This window comes from Ranitomeya imitator, unplaced genomic scaffold, assembly GCF_032444005.1.
Source record: "Ranitomeya imitator isolate aRanImi1 unplaced genomic scaffold, aRanImi1.pri SCAFFOLD_355, whole genome shotgun sequence".
Classification (NCBI taxonomy): domain Eukaryota; kingdom Metazoa; phylum Chordata; class Amphibia; order Anura; family Dendrobatidae; genus Ranitomeya; species Ranitomeya imitator.
This window is the reverse complement of record NW_027193573.1, coordinates 260,295-279,220: the sequence shown is the minus strand read 5'-3', so window position 1 is coordinate 279,220 and position 18,926 is coordinate 260,295.

Genomic DNA, 18,926 nt, shown 5'->3' with positions numbered 1-18,926 from the left:
ACCAAATTGGTCACTCCCTTATTACCTATGAGTTCACCCACCTGTATTATGAAGTCCTCTCATCGTGTCCTGTCACCGGCTTTCCTCACACTTGTCAGGGCCAGAAATGCATGCGCTCCTAGGTGGAGCGCAAATTTATGTATCGCGTATGCTCGCGGGCAAAGGATATCAACAGGAAACAAAATAAATAAGGCTTTATAGCCTCAGCCAGCTCACCGACAGCCACAGGTGCTCGGAACTCCATCTTGACAGGACTTGAAGCAATCAAAGAAGTAGAGAAGGAAGGCGATCCAGCTCCCTAGAAGGATAGTCTTTATTATTCCATTTAAAATATAGTAAATGTCCATAAATATCCTTGTGTTAAGTGGATGCAAACAGGATAGAAAAGGATTAGCAACGCGTTTCGATCTTATTCAGATCTTTTTCACAGCTAAACTCTACAAATCAACAAGATGACTTTATACTGCACATAGACCGATCCGATAGATTTTATTTGCCACATGACTTAATCACAGGTCCTGACAGACATATATGAGCTCTGATCTTATTTATACACAAACTTAATATATTCTGCCATTATACTACAAAAACATCAGTATTTCATTTTTATCTATAATCATATTTAGAAGACAGATGATCTTTCAACAACAGTGAAACATAATTTCATTTCTTTTATTCGCACCGCTAGGATGTCTTGTTTCCAAATTGTAGATCCAAAACGCCTCACGCATTTAGAGGCGTCTTTTAACATCTCCTCCTCAATTTTTACCTGCTCAATGCTCTGAATTGTCGTGGAGGAAATGTTACCTGTATGGCGGAAAATAAAATGTTTTGCTGACATAGAGATAGCTCAATTGGTATTATTGTAACATAGTAACATAGTAACATAGTAACATAGTTAGTAAGGCCGAAAAAAGACATTTGTCCATCCAGTTCAGCCTATATTCCATCATAATAAATACCCAGATCTACGTCCTTCTACAGAACCTAATAATTGTATGATACAATATTGTTCTGCTCCAGGAAGACATCCAGGCCTCTCTTGAACCCCTCGACTGAGTTCGCCATCACCACCTCCTCAGGCAAGCAATTCCAGATTCTCACTGCCCTAACAGTAAAGAATCCTCTTATATGTTGGTGGAAAAACCTTCTCTCCTCCAGACGCAAAGAATGCCCCCTTGTGCCCGTCACCTTCCTTGGTATAAACAGATCCTCAGCGAGATATTTGTATTGTCCCCTTATATACTTATACATGGTTATTAGATCGCCCCTCAGTCGTCTTTTTTCTAGACTAAATAATCCTAATTTCGCTAATCTATCTGGGTATTGTAGTTCTCCCATCCCCTTTATTAATTTTGTTGCCCTCCTTTGTACTCTCTCTAGTTCCATTATATCCTTCCTGAGCACCGGTGCCCAAAACTGGACACAGTACTCCATGTGCGGTCTAACTAGGGATTTGTACAGAGGCAGTATAATGCTCTCATCATGTGTATCCAGACCTCTTTTAATGCACCCCATGATCCTGTTTGCCTTGGCAGCTGCTGCCTGGCACTGGCTGCTCCAGGTAAGTTTATCATTAACTAGGATCCCCAAGTCCTTCTCCCTGTCAGATTTACCCAGTGGTTTCCCGTTCAGTGTGTAATGGTGATATTGATTCCCTCTTCCCATGTGTATAACCTTACATTTATCATTGTTAAACCTCATCTGCCACCTTTCAGCCCAAGTTTCCAACTTATCCAGATCCATCTGTAGCAGAATACTATCTTCTCTTGTATTAACTGCTTTACATAGTTTTGTATCATCTGCAAATATCGATATTTTACTGTGTAAACCTTCTACCAGATCATTAATGAATATGTTGAAGAGAACAGGTCCCAATACTGACCCCTGCAGTACCCCACTGGTCACAGCGACCCAGTTAGAGGCTATACCATTTATAACCACCCTCTGATTGTAATCTGCTATATCCCTTAAATTTCAGAAAAAGATCTGTATAAGATCGAAACGCGTTGCTAATCCTTTTTACTTAACTCAAGAATATTTATAGACATTTACTAAATTTTAAATGGAATAATAAAGACTATCAACTTAATGAGCTTAATGCCTTCTTCTCTACTCATTTAAAAGATATTTTACATGGCAAATAAAGACACAGCCAGAATAAAAGTATTTTAATGAATTTTAACAATAAACACAGTTTGCCATCTTTATTGTTCTCCTAATCCATGCAACGCCCTCGATCTCCTGTAAAAAATAAAAAATAAAAAAAAACAATATACCCATACTTGTCTGGCATTCAGTCCCATACAATAATCCATAACTGAGGGATATATAGTTTACTACCAGGAGCAGTGCTAATGCAACCGTCCCAGCTGCAAACTACTGATGGATGAATGAATGAAAAACTGCCGCAGCAGCATCAATGACTAGCGCTGATGTCACTGCTGCTGCACTGACTCACAGCCTGACCCGCGGTGAACACTGGAGCATAGGAATACCGCTACCGAGGTCTTCCCAGTTCAGCACAGCTGCGAGCAGCAGCTTAAGCAATTAGCAGTGTCATCACAGATGCTGTGCTGCCTTACTGCCTGTACTGGAATGACCTATGGAGTGTGGGACAGATCCCAAGCATTGCCAGGTGCTGTGGTTTCCCATCCTGGCTCGGCCGCTGTGGGTGCTGTTCAGCACAGACTTCGGTCCCAATATCTTGCTCAGGCTTGTGGTATTCATTTGGTTACTGCTGGTTCCCCAGCCATATCTATGGTAACCAGTAGGGTTGAGCGAAACAGATCGGCACTTTTCAAAAGTCTCTGACTTTTAGCAAAGTCGGGTTTCGTGAAACCCGACCCGATCCCACTCTGAGATCGGGTCGGCGGTCGGCGATATATATTCCAAAGTCGGGTTTCATTTTTTATATATATACAGTGGGGCAAAAAAGTATTTAGTCAGTCAGCAATAGTGCAAGTTCCACCACTTAAAAAGATGAGAGGCGTCTGTAATTTACATCATAGGTAGACCTCAACTATGGGAGACAAACTGAGAAAAAAAAATCCAGAAAATCACATTGTCTGTTTTTTTAACAATTTATTTGCATATTATGGTGGAAAATAAGTATTTGGTCAGAAACAAAATTTCATCTCAATACTTTGTAAAATATCCTTTGTTGGCAATGACAGAGGTCAAACGTTTTCTGTAAGTCTTCACAAGGTTGCCACACACTGTTGTTGGTATGTTGGCCCATTCCTCCATGCAGATCTCCTCTAGAGCAGTGATGTTTTTGGCTTTTCGCTTGGCAACACGGACTTTCAACTCCCTTCAAAGGTTTTCTATAGGGTTGAGATCTGGAGACTGGCTAGGCCACTCCAGGACCTTGAAATGCTTCTTACGAAGCCACTCCTTCGTTGCCCTGGCGGTGTGCTTTGGATCATTGTCATGTTGAAAGACCCAGCCACGTTTCATCTTCAATGCCCTTGCTGATGGAAGGAGGTTTGCACTCAAAATCTCACGATACATGGCCCCATTCATTCTTTCATGTACCCGGATCAGTCATCCTGGCCCCTTTGCAGAGAAACAGCCCCAAAGCATGATGTTTCCACCACCATGCTTTACAGTAGGTATGGTGTTTGATGGATGCAACTCAGTATTCTTTTTCCTCCAAACACGAGAAGTTGTGTTTCTACCAAACAGTTCCAGTTTGGTTTCATCAGACCATAGGACATTCTCCCAAAACTCCTCTGGATCATCCAAATGCTCTCTAGCAAACTTCAGACGGGCCTGGACATGTACTGGCTTAAGCAGTGGGACACGTCTGGCATTGCAGGATCTGAGTCCATGGTGGCGTAGTGTGTTACTTATGGTAGGCCTTGTTACATTGGTCCCAGCTTTCTGCAGTTCATTCACTAGGTCCCCCCACGTGGTTCTGGGATTTTTGCTCACCGTTCTTGTGATCATTCTGACCCCACGGGGTGGGATTTTGCGTGGAGCCCCAGATCGAGGGAGATTATCAGTGGTCTTGTATGTCTTCCATTTTCTAATTATTGCTCCCACTGTTGATTTATTCACTCCAAGCTGGTTGGCTATTGCAGATTCAGTCTTCCCAGCCTGGTGCAGGGCTACAATTTTGTTTCTGGTGTCCTTTGACCGCTCTTTGGTCTTCACCATAATGGAGTTTGGAGTCAGACTGTTTGAGGGTGTGCACAGGTGTCTTTTTATACTGATAACAAGTTTAAACAGGTGCCATTACTACAGGTAATGAGTGGAGGAAAGAGGAGACTCTTAAAGAAGAAGTTACAGGTCTGTGAGAGCCAGAAATCTTGATTGTTTGTTTCTGACCAAATACTTATTTTCCACCATAATATGCAAATAAATTGTTAAAAAAACAGACAATGTGATTTTCTGGATTTTTTTTTCTCAGTTTGTCTCCCATAGTTGAGGTCTACCTATGATGTAAATTACAGACGCCTCTCATCTTTTTAAGTGGTGGAACTTGCACTATTGCTGACTGACTAAATACTTTTTTGCCCCACTGTATATATGTATATGTATATGTATATGTATATATATATACAGTGGGGCAAAAAAGTATTTAGTCAGTCAGCAATAGTGCAAGTTCCACCACTTAAAAAGATGAGAGGCGTCTGTAATTTACATCATAGGTAGACCTCAACTATGGGAGACAAACTGAGAAAAAAAAATCCAGAAAATCACATTGTCTGTTTTTTTAACAATTTATTTGCATATTATGGTGGAAAATAAGTATTTGGTCAGAAACAAACAATCAAGATTTCTGGCTCTCACAGACCTGTAACTTCTTCTTTAAGAGTCTCCTCTTTCCTCCACTCATTACCTGTAGTAATAGCACCTGTTTAAACTTGTTATCAGTATAAAAAGACACCTGTGCACACCCTCAAACAGTCTGACTCCAAACTCCACTATGGTGAAGACCAAAGAGCTGTCAAAGGACACCAGAAACAAAATTGTAGCCCTGCACCAGGCTGGGAAGACTGAATCTGCAATAGCCAACCAGCTTGGAGTGAAGAAATCAACAGTGGGAGCAATAATTAGAAAATGGAAGACATACAAGACCACTGATAATCTCCCTCGATCTGGGGCTCCACGCAAAATCCCACCCCGTGGGGTCAGAATGATCACAAGAACGGTGAGCAAAAATCCCAGAACCACGCGGGGGGACCTAGTGAATGAACTGCAGAGAGCTGGGACCAATGTAACAAGGCCTACCATAAGTAACACACTACGCCACCATGGACTCAGATCCTGCAGTGCCAGACGTGTCCCACTGCTTAAGCCAGTACATGTCCGGGCCCGTCTGAAGTTTGCTAGAGAGCATTTGGATGATCCAGAGGAGTTTTGGGAGAATGTCCTATGGTCTGATGAAACCAAACTGGAACTGATTGGTAGAAACACAACTTGTCGTGTTTGGAGGAAAAAGAATACTGAGTTGCATCCATCAAACACCATACCTACTGTAAAGCATGGTGGTGGAAACATCATGCTTTGGGGCTGTTTCTCTGCAAAGGGGCCAGGACGACTGATCCGGGTACATGAAAGAATGAATGGGGCCATGTATCGTGAGATTTTGAGTGCAAACCTCCTTCCATCAGCAAGGGCATTGAAGATGAAACGTGGCTGGGTCTTTCAACATGACAATGATCCAAAGCACACCGCCAGGGCAACGAAGGAGTGGCTTCGTAAGAAGCATTTCAAGGTCCTGGAGTGGCCTAGCCAGTCTCCAGATCTCAACCCTATAGAAAACCTTTGAAGGGAGTTGAAAGTCCGTGTTGCCAAGCGAAAAGCCAAAAACATCACTGCTCTAGAGGAGATCTGCATGGAGGAATGGGCCAACATACCAACAACAGTGTGTGGCAACCTTGTGAAGACTTACAGAAAACGTTTGACCTCTGTCATTGCCAACAAAGGATATATTACAAAGTATTGAGATGAAATTTTGTTTCTGACCAAATACTTATTTTCCACCATAATATGCAAATAAATTGTTAAAAAAACAGACAATGTGATTTTCTGGATTTTTTTTTCTCAGTTTGTCTCCCATAGTTGAGGTCTACCTATGATGTAAATTACAGACGCATCTCATCTTTTTAATTGGTGGAACTTGCACTATTGCTGACTGACTAAATACTTTTTTGCCCCACTGTATATATTGTAGCATGGCTAAAGGTTGTATAGTCGACGGGAGGTATGTATCACAGAGAAGGCTTGTCGCTGTGATGTGTTTGGCACATGGCTGGGAGTGTTTTGGAAGTCTGTCAGAGTGGACACACTTTCATGTGTCCTGACCGGACACTGCAGGGGGGCCTGTGTGTTGGACAGTTCCAAGTGGGGACAGACGTCCTGAACAGCACACAGAGACCATATTTAGGCTGGAGAGCCAACGTGCTGGACATAGCACAGTCTGTGTGCCTACAGGTCTGAGAGAGAGCGGAGCTCTACTATGGACATTAAAGATTCAACTGTCTGATGTAAGACTGTTTACCTGTTGTTCCTGTGGCTATGTGGTTTATGGAGCAATAAACCTGTGAACTTTTAATGAAACGTACCTCCAGAGTGTCATCCGCTGCACCTGAGCGAGTACAATCCCTACAATTGGTGTTTCGAATGCGGGCAACGATCCAAGGAGCACATGTTGCAGAGCTGGCTGGTCTGAGCCAGAGGAGTGGACGGTCTTGACAACCGTGAGTAATACCGGGGTCAGTGAGAACTGCTGTTTTGGGATACCTCTGAGGAGAAGAGGGATCCGGGAACCTGTGTGGCCGGCACCAACAGGTAACGGACAGGTGTCCGTGTGTACTGACCGGGGTCAGAGTGGAAGAAAACAGAGACAGTGCGTCTGGGCATCTCTGAGGCTGAGGGGTGTCCAGAAACCCGTGAAGTTGCCAACAGGTGACGTTCTGAAAACCGTGTATTGTACTGACCAGGGTCAGTGAAAAAACTGTTTTGGGCTATGTTAAAGCCGGGTGTGTAACAGGCCGTAGTCTGTGTTAATCTGACCAGGGTCAGTGAGAGACTGTGTTTTTTTTTTCTATAAGCACGTGTGCAAGTGCTTGCTGTGGACCGGCTAGTCCATGTATTTCTTTTTTTTTCTTCTGTGATCGACTTGCTGTGGCTCGGCGGGGCCACGAAGACTGAAGGCGTCTGGCGGTAACTTGGCGAAGTTACAAAGTTTTGCTGTGGATCGGCGGGTCCACGAAGTCAGCGGTGCAGAGCCTTGTGAAGTGCAGTTGCAGCAAAGGAAAAAAAAAAACATTGCTGGTTTAGAGTGTGCAGACTCTTAAAGGGCCAGTGTCCCATTGGTGTGCTGTGCAAACTGGAGCCTGAGAGTACTGTGGGTGGAGTCCCAAAAACGGAGCGGTGCCCAAATAATTATGGCTGGCCAAAAAGGGGCTGCGTCTCAAAAGGGGGTAGTTGCCCAAAAGGGTGTGGAGTCCCTAAAAGGGGTGGTGGCCCTAAAGGAGAAAATGGTCCACAAGGGGGCGGTAACCCAAAAGGGGGTGGAGTCCCTAAAAGGGGCGGTGGCCCTAAAGGAGAAAATGGTCCACAAGGGGGCGGTAACCCAAAAGGGGGTGGAGTCCAAAAGGGGGCGGTGACCCAAATAGGGGTGGTGGCCCAAAAAGGGTTGGCGGTGAATGCACTGATGGACTGTTGCCGGGTTCAGTGTTCGAACAGCACATGTTCAGAATATTGTACTGACTTTTCATCTGGCAATATGGCACAGAGCTGTTCTGTAGAAGTCAATGGAGTGTGCGAGACTGGATCTCTGGACTCGGGGAGCCTGGTGACGCTGGTGAGCACCACACTCCCTGTCTATCTGATTCCCGGAAGGAAGATCGAAGTCCACTGCGTTCATGGGGTCACTAGGGATTATCCGGTGTCCAGGGTAATCATTGAGACGCCCACTATTATTGCCAGCCATGATGTACCTGTAGTCCCAGACTTGCCATTCCCTGTTGTAATAGGCCAGGACTTTGAAAGGTTTGTGGGAGGAAAGGGGAGTGTCTGGTTGCTCAAAAAGGATCCAGAATGACCCTAAGGGAGCCCCACCACAACAGGCGGCTGTAGTGATTCCGAGTGGTGTGATGTGTGAAAAGGAGATAGCGACATCTAAGGTTAATAGTCCAGAGTTACGGGTGACCGGAAGAAAGTGTGGGTCTGACACCTGTTTAAGTGGGGACTTGCTGTTCCAGGATGACAGAGGGAGAGGGGGTAACTCCTATTCAGACTGTGACTCGAGCGCAAAGGGAAAAGAGTGCAGTAAGGAGGAGCCGAGTAAAAATCCCAAATCTTCATCTCGTCGCGGGGGATGCAAAAAGGCGGGACAAGTTACACCCTCTGAGAAGAAAGATGATGAGAAAGAGACAGGGTCAGGTGCAGATAACAATATTGTCCTTGATGAGGAGGTCACTTTATCTCTGACAAACCCTAGCACTGAGGTAGTTAGTATCAGGCTGGGGTTAGAGCAGATCTGTAGTAGACCCACGTCTGCAATGCCCGGAAAGACTTAACTGGCTCAGTATGATGAAGTACCTGATGTTGAAGAGATGGAGAATTCTGAAGTTACCAAGAGTCCAGAGGTACCGAACAGTAAACAGACAGAGAGTCCAGGAGAGACCATAGAGGTGGTTGCGGAAACAGGTGGAACTCTGAAGAGGCAAAGTGTGGGTGGACAAGAGCCCCCGTTTGAAAGTTTAATTAACCCTCCGTCGCATACAATATTCGGACTAACGAGTTCACATACAATGTGCCTGTCAGGCGCCTGCTGGAAAAATACCTATAATATCTAATGTTTGCAATTTCAGTGCTCTAAAAGTGATCAGTGACCTTCATAGGGATGTAATAAAAGAGACTACACATAATCAGTTGCAAAAAAAAACATTTACTTAACATAAAACTAATAACTATGAAATACAAACTTTTCAAAACTCCCGCCAAATAGTCCCCAGTTCGACTCTCTCAAAAAAATGTACAAAGAAAATTTTTGAACACAAACTTAATTTTAAGGTACCTTAAGTACTATTAAAAACATATTCAATCAGAAGTAGATGCTGAGGTTTCCCCAGAAAAGTCACACTTGCAGAGCAAATTGCAAGAATTACACACCATTTTTGCATGTGTCAGGCAAATTGCTTTATGACATTTGAGACATTCATAATTTGAAAGCCTTCTGGTTCCGCTTTCCGTTTGGCAGGTGGTGCATCTCCTTCTTTTGTGAGGTGGTGCAGATGGTGACTTTTCACCATCATCTTCTGGGCGGAACCTTTTGAGCTGAACTTGAAGGCGAGAGGGGATACCGATTGTTTTCACGCTTCTCCTGCGTAGCTCTCCAAGTACTAGTTCATGGGCCAATATTTTCAGATACAATCGTCTACGGAGTGGTTCAAGCTTGTTTTCAAGATAAATTACTTGTGAATTTATACCACCCAAATTCAACATAGCAAAAAATATGACCATTGGCCAGCGTTTGATGTTTCTGCTGACGTTGAAAGTGGAGCACATCTGATCTGCTGTATCCACACCCCCTTTGGTGGCATTGTAAAATGTAATTATTATTATTATGTAATTATTAGTGTTGATAGAAGAAGCTATAAATACAATAGTGTATACACTAGCGGCGCTTGTTTGATGAAAGAAGGTAGCTGCGGGTACTGCTCCTCACCACACCGAGGAGAAAGGGAGAGGCTATAGAACACAAAACTATATATGACAGTATATGTACCTGCGCTTAACCTTATAAGGGAACTATAGTACACAACCACGATAGGTAATTACCTTATGGGCGGATAAACAGTAGTAAGTCCGTCTAGGGCACATATACCAGAACTGAGAATAGCCGGTGTGCAGGGACTTGCTAATAGAAAAACAATTATGAATACGTCTAGGATACGTGTAGCAGGACTGGAATGGTCGGTGTGCAGGGACTAGAGTGGGGGAACAGTAGCAATGTCACAGTAAATATGTGAATAAAAGAGGCGTACATAAAATTACTTAACACCCCGGACAGTGCACAGCCTCACATAGATAATGCATGTGTATATGGACTTAAGAGCAGTACCTAAGATATATAATAGGGATCAAGTACCTGTCATGTAGTAAGCCTCAGGGAGGAAGTAAAATAAAATGATGCTAAAAGAAATCCGCAACTTGTTGGTACTTGTAGCACATGAAAGCGTTGCACTTTTGCTAGATGGAGCGTTGTAGCGTTATATTTAAAAGCGTAGTACTTAGCTCAATCAGGCGTTTTGTAGATGAAATGTCCTCAGGCGGCTAGAGCGGGCGCCGTCCCGGCCGGTGACGAGCGCTCGCGCGGCCTGTATGAAGTCCTGTAGGATGCTGTGCAGGACCTGCGGTGACGTTCGGGTCACGTGCTGAAGAGTCACGTGGTGCGCTGGATGATGCTACGGTGCGCTGTGGGAGCTAAACCAACGCGTTTCGGAAAAAACTTCGGTTTCCTTCATCAGGGTAGGCTCCCCCTGCGCGTGCTGGTTATTTATAGCGATGGTCTCCTCTCCCATTGGTTCAATTGAAAGCAAAGAGTTCCACCTCATTATTCAGGCCCCTTGGTTTTAACGTGTCCAGTTCAAATATATGTCTGGTCTCCTACCGAGACATTTGCTTAATATAGTCCCCATTTCGCCAGTCCTGTTGGACCACTTTGATTCCCATGACCTTGATGCCCCGTACGGATCCTTCATGGTGAATGAGAAAGTGTTTAGATAAGGGATGTGCATCATATCTATTGCGTATATTCCTGAGATGCTCATTGATCCTTATATGTAAGGGACGTTTTGTGCGCCCTACGTATTGTTTCCCACAGGGGCATTCCAGAACATAAATGACCCCTTGTGTTTTACACGTTATAAAATCTGTAATGCGGATTTCTTTACCCGCTTTTGATATGACCCGTTTTTGCTTGGTTGGTTTAATTGATTTGCACATACTGCATTTATTACAGGGGAAAAAACCTTGAATTATTTGTTTAAAAGGGCCCTTATTGTTACCTGCGGGTTTGGGATTACGTACTGTAGGGGCAACGATGGCACCTAAATTTCGTGCTTTCCTGAACACAAAGCGCGGATATTTTGGCAGAAAATCTCCTATTAATTTATCCTCCTGCAAGAGGCCCCAGTGTTTGTTGACAATTCTCTTCAATATGCAGATATTTGAATTATATTGGGTAATAATTGGTATTGCAATCTGGGTTTGTGAATCAATAAAAACGCTTTCATTATTTATTTTACTCCTATGGTTATTATGTTCCTCCAGGAGTGTTATTCTGGGGATTTTCTGCACGTCCCTTTTAGTTGTAAGCAGGGATTCCTGATCATATCCCTTATTTACAAATTTTTGGATCAATGTATCAGCTTCTTTCTCATAATCCGCAGTGTTTGTGCAGTTGCGGTTGGCACGTATAAATTGACTCCGAGGGATATTGAGTAACCACCTTGGTAGGTGGCAGCTGTCCATAGAGATATAGCTATTAGAGTCTGTGGGTTTTGCATATGTGCATGTCTGCAGTATGCCCTCGCTAATTGTAATGTTGAGATCTAAAAACTGTACCCTATCTTTACTAGTGTTGGCAGTAAATGCTAAATAAAATTCATTTTTATTTAAATCCGTTAAAAATTGTTGCAAATCCTCATTTTTCCCTTCCCAAATAAAGAAAATATCGTCTATAAAACGCAGCCATAGGGCCAGACCCGCGCGCAGCGCACCTCCCGGGTAGATGTATAACTCCTCCCATCTACCAACGTAGAGGTTTGCATAGCTGGGCGCGAATCTGGTCCCCATGGCTGTACCCCATTGCTGGGTGTAGTAGTCCGCCTCGTTCTTAAAAAAATTGTGAGTAAGAATAAACGTAGCACATTCCTTAATAAAATTCACTTTATTTTGTGATAGATACTGTGACTTATTTAAAAAGTGTCCCATTGCCTCTGTTCCTTTCTCATGTTGTATCACCGTATATAGTGATGCGATATCTAGGGTCCCAAGGGTATAATGATTCTGCCATTGAAAATCACTTAATATCTGTAGGATGTGTTTAGTGTCCTTCAAATAAGCAGGTAGAGAAGGAACTATATCCTGTAGGAAGCAGTCCACATAGTGCGACAGATTGGAGGTTAGGTTACCTATGCCCGAAATGATCGGGCGGCCTGGTGGATTATTGATATCCTTATGGATCTTAGGAAGATAGTAGAAAACAGACATCCTCGGGTGCGGGGTGTATATATACTCGAATTCCTGTTTGTTAATGTGCCCATCTGCCAGCCCATTATGTAATAAGTTTTTCAGATCCTCTGTGAATTTAGCCGAGGGATCACTAGGCAGTTTTGTATAAGTTCTTACATCCCCTAAGAGTCGCTGCGTTTCTGTGCGATATTGTGATTGGTCAAGGACTACAATACCCCCTCCTTTATCCGCGGGGCGGATGATTATCTCCTCCTTTTTTTGTAATGATCGAATGGCGTCCCTCTCTTTTTTTACTAAATTATATCTAAACTTGCTGCATTTTTTATCACTGACCTTTTTTATATCCACTATTACATTTCTCTGGAAAGCTTCGAATGACTCAGAATATTCATTCAGAGGATTGAATTTTGATTTGGCCCTAAGATTAGTAAAACCATTAGGTTGTATTTCGTTCAATTCACTAGCTATATTTATATTAGGCTGTTTATCTAGGTTTTTCTTCATAAAATACTTTTTGATAGCCAGTTTTCGCATAAATTGCTTGATTCCGATAAATGCTTGAAATTTGTTGAATCTAGCGGCTGGAGCAAATTTCAATCCCTTTTGAAGTAACTTTATTTCACTGTCTTTGAGTGTATAACTACTTAAATTAAAAATTTTTTGGTTGTCGTTATTTATTTCTTTAGGGGTCTTCTTTTTTTGGGTGAGTTTCCCACCACGACAGCCTCGGAGCCGTTTCTTTTGTGGCCTACCTGAAAAAATGGATGAGTGTTTTTACGTCCTCCTAATTGATTTCTAGCAGTGATACGGCTTTGTGTTTTGGCTGCTGTACTTGTTTGGGGTTCTGATCTATTATCATTACCTGGTAGTTGTTCTGTTGGCATGTCAAGTACGTCGAACCGATTTTGGGTGGGAGTTAAAATGGTCGCTGGATCTGTATTGATATTTTATATTATCGCAGGGTCTGCTTGATGCTCAATATGAGCCTGTGTATTGCTAACCTCTGGTGTTTGCTGAACATCTGGTGTCCGATGTATAGAGAAAATTTCCTCTGACGTGTTGGAAAAGCTACTACTATCGATTTGATCGATAGTTTCAAACTCAGGGGGGCTTGTTTGTTGTCGAATATCAAATGATGGAACAGAGTCACGTCCAAATTTCCGTTTCTTTTTCTCTATTATTTCCTTCTCCTTATTATTTACGCGATTTTTTATACTATTGGAAAGATTTCTGATTTCGGGGTGGTTTTTGTATGGATCGATTTCTTTAAATAATTTTGATATTTCATTTTTACTAGCCATTAATTGGTCTCTCCGTTTATTAATAATAAATCCTATAGCTTGTTTGGAGAATGATTTAAGTAGAGTATCCCATTCTTTTAATGTATTCTCATCTCCTATGTCTCCTGTTAGTGTTTTATGTATAATCAAACCTTTCGGGATGCAATCAAAGGCTAAGTATCTCTCTAGGGTCACCACCTCCCATAGATCTCTCATTTCTTTTAACAAGAGTTGCTCAAGGCGTTTTAGTGATTCTTTGGCAAAAGATATATTAGTTTCACTAATTTTATTAGGTGCCATAGTTTTGCCCAAGTTGAAGAAAGATTCTATGTATTGTATACGCTCTTTTCTATCTTCCCATAATATGCTCATGATGCGCAGCTACAGGAGGAGGGTGGGGGAGAGAAAAAAGTGGAAATACACAAGTATATGTCTATATGTAAAAAATAGAATAAAAGATAAAAAATAAAAAGATTAATATATCTCGTGTTTATGTGAAACTAATGTAACCCAAAACACAGCTGCCAGCTAGAATGTGCGGTCAATCGGATAAAGCTATAAATACAATAGTGTATACACTAGCGGCGCTTGTGAGATGAAAGAAGGTAGCTGCGGGTACTGCTCCTCACCACACCGAGGAGAAAGGGAGAGGCTATAGAACACAAAACTGTATATCACAGTATATGTACCTGCGCTTAACCTTATAAGGGAACTATAGTACACAACCACGATAGGTAATTACCTTATGGGCGGATAAACAGTAGTAAGTCCGTCTAGGGCACATATACCAGAACTGAGAATAGCCGGTGTGCAGGGACTTGCTAATAGAAAAACAATTATGAATACGTCTAGGATACGTGTAGCAAGACTGGAATGGTCGGTGTGCAGGGACTAGAGTAGGGGAACAGTAGCAATATCACAATAAATATGTGAATAAAAGAGACGTACATAAAATTACTTAACACCCCGGACAGTGCACAACCTCACATAGATAATGCGTGTGTATATGGACTTAAGAGCAGTACCTAAGATATATAATAGGGATCAAGTACCTGTCATGTAGTAAGCCTCAGGGAGGAAGTAAAATAAAATGATGCTAAAAGAAATCCGCAACTTGTTGGTACTTGTAGCACATGAAAGCGTTGCACTTTTGCTAGATGGAGCGTTGTAGCGTTATATTTAAAAGCGTAGTACTTAGCTCAATCAGGCGTTTTGTAGATGAAGTGTCCTCAGGCGGCTAGAGCGGGCGCCGTCCCGGCCGGTGACGAGCGCTCGCGCGGCCTGTATGAAGTCCTGTAGGATGCTGTGCAGGACCTGCGGTGACGTTCGGGTCACGTGCTGAAGAGTCACGTGGTGCCCTGGATGATTCTACGGTGCGCTGTGGGAGCCAAACCAACGCGTTTCGGAAAAAACTTCGGTTTCCTTCATCAGGGTAGGCTCCCCCTGCGCGTGCTGGTTATTTATAGCGATGGTCTCCTCTCCCATTGGTTCAATTGAAAGCAAAGAGGTCCTGCACAGCATCCTACAGGACTTCATACAGGCCGCGCGAGCGCTCGTCACCGGCCGGGACGGCGCCCGCTCTAGCCGCCTGAGGACATTTCATCTACAAAATGCCTGATTGAGCTAAGTACTACGCTTTTAAATATAACGCTACAACGCTCCATCTAGCAAAAGTGCAACGCTTTCATGTGCTACAAGTACCAACAAGTTGCGGATTTCTTTTAGCATCATTTTATTTTACTTCCTCCCTGAGGCTTACTACATGACAGGTACTTGATCCCTATTATATATCTTAGGTACTGCTCTTAAGTCCATATACACACGCATTATCTATGTGAGGTTGTGCACTGTCCGGGGTGTTAAGTAATTTTATGTACGTCTCTTTTATTCACATATTTATTGTGATTTTGCTACTGTTCCCCTACTCTAGTCCCTGCACACCGACCATTCCAGTACTGCTACACATATCCTAGACGTATTCATAATTGTTTTTCTACTAGCAAGTCCCTGCACACCGGCTATTCTCAGTTCTGGTATATGTGCCCTAGACGGACTTACTACTGTTTATCCGCCCATAAGGTAATTACCTATCGTGGTTGTGTACTATAGTTCCCTTATAAGGTTAAGCGCAGGTACATATACTGTCATATACAGTTTTGTGTTGATAGAAGAAGTACGATTTTTTTGGCATGTGGTACATAGGAAACTAAAGCCTTCCCATTATGGAATGCAAACATACTGCTGTACTGTTGTCTCTCTTTCACACTTACAAACTGTGGCGGCAATTCCCTTTTGTTTTTTCTTACAGTTCCCACATATGACAGCTTCTGAATTTTCAGATAATCAATCAGATCACAACTTGTAAACCAATTGTCAGCTGTAATATTGCGACCCGATCCAAATAAGGGTTCAGCCAGTCTTTTTACAACATCAATGGGTTTGTTGCTCACACAGTAAGGACCTTCTGGTTGTTTTCCTGCATAAACTTCCAGGTTGTAAGTGTAGGTCTTACTGGCATCAACAAGGGCATACATTTTTATTCCATATTTGTTTGGCTTTGATGGAATATATTGACGAAAGGCACATCTACCACGAAAACCAGGGAGCATTTCATCAATAGTGAGATTCTCTCCAGGGTAATAACTTTGTTTACAGTTTACAACAAATCTTTGAAATATATCACGAATTGGAGCAAGTCGGTCATGTGTTTTGCGTTCGGTTCGGGTAGTTCTGTCGTCAAACCGAAGGCAACGAATTAGAATCTTGAATCTGTTTATGGACATAACAAGGCTAAATTTTTCAACTCCATCCCCATCTTTACCCCAAAGTTCCTCCAAACTTTGTCTATTTGCCCTATAAGCTCCTGGAAGGTACAGTAATCCAAAAAAAGCACGCAGTTCTATTTCATCTGTGGGCTTGATGGTTCTGTTGCAGATGTACTTGTCCTTTATAATGTCTATATATTGGTTGGTATATGTGACAATAGAGTCCAGAATGTCATCTGTAAATATACTGTTCCAGCATTCAACTGCAGTTTTTGCATTACGTGCAGTTCCTATTACTGCAGGAAGGTGAGTAATAATGTTTAAAGGTTCCCTACGTTTTTTCTGGAATGGCTTCTTGTTCCATTTAGTATTTTTATCTTTTCCAATATAATATGATCCAACTTCTTCATCCTCACCACTGTCACCATCTTGCTCTGTTTCAGAATCCAGGACACATTCTTCCACCTCATCATGAGAATCAATCTCACTTTCATCTCCTAAATCCTCATTCAGTGTGAGGTCGCTATCATCTAACAGCATGTTTGTTACTTCCTCAACATCAAGTTGTTTGGATAAATTGTACATTTTCCTCTCCATTTCAGCAGATAATCTGAAGCAAGAGAAGGAATATGTTAGGGAACTACTGTATATGCCTGAGCAGCACACTTTCTTTTATAAAATCTCCCTTATTTCTATGAAATATCCTCACATTTTGTGCTATACATTCATAAAACAAGCTAAATAAACTATTGTGATGAATAAAAACATAAAATACCAACCTTACTGAATGTGACGTATTCACATACAATGAGCCTGAGAGATCTGTGCAGCTATATCCTCTCCCCTGAAGCTCTGAAATCCAACTGTGATATCAGGTTTCACAGACCTTCAAGAGACAGGAGACTACCTGGAGGGAGGGGGTTTCCTCACAATCTGGTGAGGAAGGAGAAATGAAAGTAAAAGAGAAGCGCCTGTCAGATTAGTTGTATGTGACAGAGGGTTAAAGAACTGATGGTGCGACATGTGCTGGCCAAAAGAGAGCAGGACCATAACATAGAGCTGCTTAAAGAAACTGTTGAACAAGAAAGGGTCCTGAGGCAAGCAATTGAGCACAAAGTGGGTGACCTAAAGAAGGAGGTCGTTGAACTCAGAGGTCACCTATCAGCGTGTCAGGCCATGAATAGGGCCATATTGAAAGATATGGAAGTGCTCAGAATGGCTCAAGAAAAGCATCAGCAGGAGCTTCTCCAGAGAGAGGAGGAACGTCGCTGCCTGGCAGAGGAGTTGCCAATGCCCATCTTGGCGAAGGCTCAAGTGGAAAAAAAGACTGAGGAAGAGTTTGTGCTAAAAGCGGAACAAGAGAGTCACCCGGTTGTGGCAGATGTCCGTGAAGATGAGACCCCGCTTTTCAAGAGCATAATAGAAGTACCCGAAGACATGCGAGAAGTGTGCGCCAGGAAGGGTGTGCATGAAGCATTTAGAAAGGCAGTAGAGGCTTGTAGTGTGCACTGGGCGCCTGAGACTCAGCAATTGGTCATACTGTCGACTAGGGAAGTCACAGTGAAGCGGGTGGCTGTCCTGAGGGATATGCACCTACACTGCCTCCATACAAAGCAGAAGATCATTTTGAAGAATGATGAAGCCGTTCGACGTTTGGAGCGTGAAAGGAAAGCTCTTAGTCGGCTGGGCTTAGTGGAAGACACAGTCCAAGAACCTAAAGGTCTGGTGGCGAAAGTCATTGGGAAACTTGGGAGAGTGATGCAGAAGATGGTGGATAAATCCGGTCTGAAGAGACTGAGGATACCCGCTGATGAAGAGGTCCAGGTCATGGGTGAAGATGGGATGGTCCCGTTCCTGGTTGTCGGATCCAGAGAGAGTCTTAGGAATATCCGCATGCTCCTGGAATATCGCATGGCATACCTAAGGGAGGTAGAGCAGCTGAGACTTGAGAGTCTGCAAGTTAATAAACAGCTGCTAGAGAGGCGAAGAGGTGCTCTAAAGCCTGGAAGCCCTCAAGCTGAAGTTAACAGAGGATATAGACGTAAAGAGAAGAGCTGCTCTCCGAAGAAAGACAATAGCAGAGATCAACGACCGAGAGAGAACCAAAGGTGGTCAGATGGAAGAGCTAGAAATAGTGACTCCTCAGTTAGCTCAGGGCTCAGTGACTTAAGCGGGAGATCCTGTAGCAGACGAGATGACAAGGGGTCATCATAATCAAAGGATGTGACGGAAAGGGATGACGAATGCCGACGAAGGGGTTCAATAACAGGCCCTGACTTAGACAGACGGTTTGACTGTCAGGGACGACTGAGAGGGGTCTCTAGTCGGTTTTGGACAAGTGCCAAGCCCCATGGCTTTAGGCAGAGGGGGAGGTATGTAGCGTGGCTAAAGGCTGTATAGTCGACGGGAGGTATGTATCACAGAGAAGGCTTGTCGCTGTGATGTGACCCGGAGTGTTTTCTGTAATGCACATAAAGCAATAAGAAATTGTTTAGGATATTTGGGTCCAGGTTATGGGTAGCTATGAGAGATGGGAGGGTCTGGCTACCCATATACCTCACCCCTAGGTAAGGGGCATAACCGTGCCTATCTATGTTTGTTTCAGGACCTGTGGTGATGTCAGAACTACATGTCTAATCATGTGACAGGTACCTGGGTGTGG